The following is a 6,000-nucleotide window of genomic DNA, read 5'->3' as shown; positions in this document are numbered from 1 at the left end:
TATCCACTCATTCGTGGACATGTAGGATGCTTCCACCTTACCACTATTGCAAATAAGGCTGTTATGTCAGTATATATATTTTGTATGTAGGAATTACATATAAACATACCAGCACATCCTATTAGATGTTTTTTCTGTACACAAATACATTATTTCTACAGTTTTCCTAGATGAGCTTTGGAATATAGGATTTTTAAAAGACATTACCTCCTGTGATATTCTGTCTGTCTGGTGTCTCTTCCTCAGGGCACCGGAGGGTGAGGCAAGCTGGGAGCTGCTAGGGCCCGGTCTTGGGGCAGGTCTGGTGCTGACCAGGAGAGATGGCTGGGGAAACACCTTCTCCAGGGAAACCCCAGGGGGCAGGAAGGCTCCTGAGCCAGAGCCCACCAGGCAGGCACAGACATGGTGTCCTCCACCTCCTTCCTGTTTCCTTTTCATTAAAGACAGACAAACTTCCCTTGATTCTGTGTATTGACTCCCTATTGGTGAAGAGAGTGAGCAGAGAAGGAAATCTTTTTGCTTTTTCACACAATGTCAGGCTTTCTCAACAAGCAGTGGGGGAGGGAGAGAGAGAGAGAGAGAGAGAGAGAGAGAGAGAGAGAGAGAGAGAGAGAGAGAGAGAGAGAGAGAGAGAGAGCGCACTGCGGCAGTGCAGGAGTCAGACACCCCGGTGCACCCTCAGGTAACAGCTGCTGCTGGCTACTGGTCATGCGGGCTGCCAGCCTAGCCCTGCACAAGTACTTTGCCCTCCTGACTTCATTTATTTCTGGCAACACCTCTCCATGGTGGTACTACAGTGATCTCCGTTCCAGGGAAGGCCCAGAGGGTCAAAAACAGCCACCAAGGTCACACAGTTACCACGTGGCAAAGATGGGATTTGAACCCAGGTCAACTGAAGCCAGTGCTCACCCTACTGCTGGTCCCTAGTCAAACTTACATATGCCAATTTGCAAAGTGGAAGTAACACCTTACACCCTGGCCACTTCACAGCGTGGTTTTAAGGATTGAGAGAGATGATGCACACATGCAAGCACATGCATGCACACAGACACCCATGCATGCATGTGCATGCACATACACGTGCAGCCCACATACACACCATACATGCGAATACATGGGTGCACACATGCACACAGCCACAGAGACACCCATACACAGCGCACACACACAATCACACATGCACACATGCACATGCAGGGGTGCATGCACACAAATACATGCATGCACGCACACACGCACACATAGACACGCATTCTGTTTGTCCTTCAAACAGCTAATGATTCTGATGGAAGGAGCAAATGAAGAAATGAAAGGACTAGACCCTGTTTCCACAGCTTGGACGCAGGGAATCCCTGTGAGAGGGAGAGCAAGACTCTCTGTCTCTGCATCGGCATTGGTGGGGCTGGAATGTGCAGGTGCTGATGGGTCCTCCCACCCCACCCCCATGAAGCCATCTTGCATGAGACCCAGGCACACCCTCGTGCTGGAATCTGGTGAGGAGCTTAAGCTGAAACAAATGACAACTTGTTTACAAAGGAAAATTTAAACAGACCCCACTGAGAGTGGGGGTGGGGAGTCCCAAGGGGATAAAATGGGAGCCTCACCAGGCGAGGCCCAGGACTGGACCACTCCCAGCAGCCACGTTCAGCTGACCAGCCTGTGGCAGCCTGGACAGGCCCCAGGAACCTGGCCATCTCTATAACTACCATGTGCTCTTTTTCCCTAGGGTCACATTCCAGGGAGCACCGAAGAGGTCAACCTGACCTTTCATAGTTCAGCCATCCAAGTGCAGAAAAGGGCATTATTTGAGACTGAAAAGGTGTATTTTACATTCACACACTTGACTTTCAAGACCCTGAATGAATTTTGCTGAAAGAAATATTCGCTTTTGGGTTCAGTCCAAGTATGTGAAGTTTCAGTCCAATAACCTTTTCTCTTTCTTTTTAAAAGAGTATTAAAAGTAGCTGAAAAGAGAGATTTAGAAATGAATGGCTATTTTTCAACATGTCTTATAAAATGAAAGGGAGCAAATGCTATAATATTTCTAAGAGACATGGATTCAAGGAAAACAAGATTTAGAACCCAGCAGCTGTTGATTGCAATGTGACATTTCTGTCCGTGTTAGCCTCAGTATTCAACACCGCATAGTCAGTAAGGGGTTAGATTAGGGCAACCACCCATCCCAATTGCCCAGGACTCCACCTCGGTTTTAACACTGAGCATTCCACGTTGCAGAAAACCCTTGGGTTCCCAGCAAACCAGGATGGTTGACCACCCTTGTTGAGGTAACTGTGGATATGGGGAGTGCCCGTAAAATACCACTCCACCGCCCAGGTGGCCCAGCTTTCCTGTCAGTCTGATTGCCTAGTGCCTCTATATCAAGGATCATATGTAACGCCAAGTGCAGATATTTTAAGGGGCTTGAGAAATAACTTATCCCACACCCCAGTTCTAACCTGGAACCCACCCGGCATTGTTGGGACTGATAAATCAGGAGTGGAGACCAGGGCAGAGGTCTGTGGAGGTCCGTGGCAACAAAGGCCTAGATCATCCCCAGAATTCGAAGCAGGCAGCTAAGGACAGCCACAGGCCGTGCTCTAACCTTTAAGATGCTGGAAGGCAGAGACTTGGCCTTCTTCCTGCTAATATTCCTCGTGTTGGCCAGCTGCCTGATGCAAGGAACCCTTAATAACTAGCTACTGTACTGGAGAGGGCTGTCATGATACAAATGCAAAGGAGTGCCTGTATCCATGTGTGCAGGTGGGTGCACTGTGGGTGCACACATGGTGCATGCATGGGGGAGACAGACACAGAGATGTCAGGAGGCAAGGCCAGGGCTCAGCATAACCAGCCTCCACAGTCCTCCCAATCTGCAATAACATCAAATGCCCTTTCACAATCTTCCCCCAGTGCTGAGCTGGGAGCAGGTAAATGTTGGCAGCTGTCATCCCAGAGTTTGTCTCCAGCCCCCATGCTCGCCCAGTCTCTCTTCCACGTATGCATTCGGGCTAGCATCTCCTGGACAGCTGCCTTGGTGACTCCCCGTCTCCCACCTTCTCCCTGCCGCCTTGGGCCGTCTCTCTAGGGGCTGGTGGATCAGCCTGTCTCCCAGTTACTTACAGACTAAGCTGATGTGGCTGGGCCTAGTCTGCATCCTCTACCGACCCTGTGCCTTGGACCAGTTGAAAGCAGAATCCTGGGGCTGCTCTGAGAACGTTGCTCCCCCACTGGCAGCTTTTCAGCCATCAGAGGTAGTGGTGCTGGGGGACATCTTCCCAAGAGTCCACTGGGCAGATTTCTGCTGCCCAGGCCCCATGAGGTGGTTGTGTCTGTGGCTGTATTCCCTCCAGCCAGCTGTGTCCCAACACTAGCTTGTGAGAACTCATGGCTAAACATTGAGGAACTTTGCAAGCTGGTTATTAAATGCAGCCCCTATTAAAAATTACATTGTATCCTGTGGGGTAGGGAAGGACAGCACAGCTGAGGCACAGGTAAAGCAAGACAGGTGCTGAGGATGCTGAGCAGGCGAGGTGCTGCCCCCCTCTCCGGGCCACCCCGCCCTGGCTTTGAGGGAGGAGACTGACAAAACCCCAGCAGTGAAAGGAAGCGCCGGGCAGAGACATGTTCCCAGCACTGTGATGGTGGGGCCCCAACAGTCATATTCACTTCGGGACACTTCAAGGAGGTGGGCAGCGGGGAGGGGACCACAGGACAAAGGTGGTGTCTGGGCTTTGACAGCAGGAAGCTGGCAGCAGGCTGACAGCCGAGCACAGCTGAGGGGTCAGGACAGTGAGGCTTGGATGCAGGCTGCTTGAGGGGCAGGGACCCTTGGCTGGGGGATGCAGCCAGTCAAGGGGACCTGGTGGGAAGGATGCTGGGAGAATAATTACCTGACTCCTCCTCTCCTGCCGGGGCCCCCCTCTGGCTGAGCCCAGTGGGAGGTGGAAGGGCAGGGGAGATGGTTGGCATGCTCTGGGCACACTGCAGGGAGGAGCAGAGGAGGGCATAGAGCAGGTGGGGGCTGGGGGCAGGAAGCCCAGGCACCTGCCAACCAGCACCTCCAGGGGAGCTCCTCTTAATAATGCAGATCCCCGGGCCCCACACCCCAAGATTTGGACTCAGTGAGTGTTGGTTGGGGTTTTGGAACCCCAGGGGCTGCAGATGGCCTTGCCTGAGGGCCAGGAGTTATTCTTCGGTATTGGGGGACCCTGGCCGGGAAAGGCAGGAAACTAAGCAGATGAAGGCGGTGCCGCCTCACGCCTCCAGAGAGCTGGACCGTCCAGCAGCCTGCCCTGAAGCTTGCACACAACTTCCTTTCCCTTCCTGTTCTCACGCTCTTTGGGTTCCAGGCACAGGCCGACTGGGGTGGGCAGCCTGGGTATCTGCCCACAGGACTGGTGAGAACTGGGCTGAGTGGCTGTGAGCAGGAGTGTTTGGGGGCCACCTGGATCCTGCCTGTCTCCATCCCTAGGTTGGCCTCCCCTCTACTTCCTAGGGCTGGCCGGGCAGGCCCAGAACAGCCTTCCGCAGTCCTTCGCCAGGCTCTGCTGTGGCCTTGCCCTCCTGCAGGGTCCCTGCCTTTGCTCCTGTGTGTGTTTCTGAAGGGGCAGCTTATGAAGGGAGAGCCCTGACGTGGGCCAGGAGGGGTCTGGGGCCAGGGCCTGGCTGCTTGGAGCCTCCCTGGACCCTGTGCCAGCTCTCTTCTGGGATGAGGGCATAGGATTCAAAGTCTTGGCGAATCCTGGCTCAAGTCTGCACAGGAGCCCAACTTGGGGCTGGTCACAGAAGTGCGGGTTGCCCTTGAGCTTTCCAGAGCTGAGCATGTGCCAGGGACAGATGACTGACTCCCAACCTGCGCAGAGTTCACGTGGTATGAAGCAGAAGAGCCCAGCGCCATGGGTCAGGGGAACAGCAACTCTGACGACATCCTGAGGCCCCAGCTCCAAAGAAGCTCAGGCTGCTCAGCCTGCCCAGCTGCTGGCAGAGACTCATCTGACCTTTGATCCCCAGGCCAACCTTCCCTCCTTGCAGGCGAAGCTCTGGCTCTTACCCTCCCGCAGTGCCAGCCCCGTCTGCACCCCCACCTGTCTGGTTTCCCTGCCCCTGATCTGGAGTGATTAATTAATTCTGTCCACGCTGGGCCCTTAGAAGGGCAGGGCTGTCCTCAGAGGCATCTTTAGCAGGAGTGCAGACTCTCTAGAACATGACCCCTGCGTTCTTCATCAGGAAGTCCAGCTCTAAGACCAGAACCTCTGACTCTGACTCTGCCCTCTGAGTGAGCCAGCGCCTTCTCTGCTCCAGAGCACTGGGGTTCAGATGGAGAGGTGACTGCCCTCACCACTGGGCGGTGGGCCCAGTTCCAGCTTGTAACCAATGTGTGCGGACAGGCGGGGTGGAAATACAGAGCACTCCAAATGGTCTCTTCAAGATGCTGTCCTTGGGGCCAGCAATCTCCCGAGCACTCTCTCACAGTGCCCTGTGTCTTCTCTTCATGGTGCTGATCACAAGTGGTGGTGTGTCTTTTATTGCACTTATTTGTGTAGCATTCATTTCTCCCACTGGAGAATTTGTGCACCCTGAGGACAGGTACAACATTTTGTTCACCGTTGCATTTCCAGGGCCTGGCACTATGCCTGGCACAGAGTGGAGTTTGGTGGAGATTTGTAGAGTGAATGAAACATGAATGAACAGACAGAAGGACAGATGGACACGGCCTCAAAAGAAGGAGAAAAGACCAACCTGCCATATTGGCTCTGAGAGCGGGGAGCCAGTTCTCTAGTGGAGCTGGGAAGTTGTCACAGACTCTAGTTATGGCTAATGCTTCCTGATCCAAAGCTGGTCATGACTAAATCTTTTGTGGGTTTGAATTGGCATGGAAGTAAGCCCTGATCCCAGAGCCTGGCAGTGAAAGGTGCCACGGAGGGAATATAGAGGTTGGGTGCGTGGCAGGAGATCTGTCACATTTGCTTCATGCATCTGCGACTCTGTTGTTAGCTGCAT

The sequence above is a fragment of the Manis javanica genome, chromosome 3 (assembly GCF_040802235.1).
Source record: "Manis javanica isolate MJ-LG chromosome 3, MJ_LKY, whole genome shotgun sequence".
Classification (NCBI taxonomy): Eukaryota; Metazoa; Chordata; class Mammalia; order Pholidota; family Manidae; genus Manis; species Manis javanica.
This window is presented reverse-complemented; position numbering follows the sequence as displayed.